Below are 980 nucleotides of genomic sequence, written 5' to 3'. Positions count from 1 at the left end.
TCACGGCAGCGCTGCAACAGGAGCTCCCGTCTGGCCCGGTAAGACTCCGCTACCGACGCCATCATTTCAGCAACCTAGCAGATCGATGCGAACAGGAGGTGGAGTTTGGTATCATACATATATATGGGCATCACTCCTCTAGTTTCCAAAATGGAATTGAAATAAAATTTGCAGTTTGAAAGCGATCTCCTTGGAGTCAATCATGTCTTGCAGTGGAAAAGAATTCCTGAATTAGGATCTGAGACCCCCTTTCCGAAAATAATCATGCCTTTCCAAGGTTAGAGGCTAAAGCATAAAAAACGCAGCCTAACCTGTTCAGGGCTTCTTGCTTTGTCGGCTTCTTCCGTCAGCTCCCGAATCTTTTGCTTGAGAGCGGTCTTTGCTTCGGCTGGACTGAGGTCGTCGCCGTTCACGCCGTATTCGCTGAGAGTTCTGTATACCTTCCCCGGCGGCATGGCGTCTATGTCCGCCTCCGTGAGGGCTTCTTTGTCTCCCATAGTGAAATATTACCTGCACCGGAAGGAAAACAATTGTCGATTGGCCTCTCAGTCTGCGAGTATCCCGAAGTTAGCCTAACTCAAGACATATTCAACCACACAGACAGTCTTAAACGATGACCCTTTCTGCATATACGTCTAAGACAAACGTAACAGACTGGACCAGGGAAGCAGTGAATCCAGAGGTACATTATGCCATGAAGAAGAGATTTGCAGCCCAACGGCTTACCTTACATGCAACAATGCAAACGGGTGTGAGAAAGTGAAACCAAGACCTAGGGTACGCTCTATGGTAGGTGTGTTGTACTTTTTGTCTTCTTTTCGAAACTTTTTTCATGCCTTTATTTTTTTTTTACCTGTCTACTCCTTACCGTTTTTTCTATATTTTTTTTTATTCTCTGCTCTATTTTTTTTTTTACCCTTCCTACCTCACTATTTTTGCTTTGTTTCCTTTTCTTTTTTTTCCATCCTTTTTTTTTTTTT

The 980-nt window shown here is 44.1% G+C and overlaps 1 protein-coding gene across 1 annotated transcript in view; it reads right to left on the bottom strand.

The window, feature by feature from the left end:
• The window catches only part of LOC118407558 (zinc finger protein 888-like), a 19,378-nt gene that overhangs the window by 1,186 nt on the left and 17,212 nt on the right, over positions 1-980 (bottom strand). The window lies entirely within an intron of this gene.

Source organism: Branchiostoma floridae, unplaced genomic scaffold (assembly GCF_000003815.2).
Source record: "Branchiostoma floridae strain S238N-H82 unplaced genomic scaffold, Bfl_VNyyK Sc7u5tJ_1421, whole genome shotgun sequence".
Classification (NCBI taxonomy): Eukaryota; Metazoa; Chordata; class Leptocardii; order Amphioxiformes; family Branchiostomatidae; genus Branchiostoma; species Branchiostoma floridae.
This window is presented reverse-complemented; position numbering and strand designations above follow the sequence as displayed.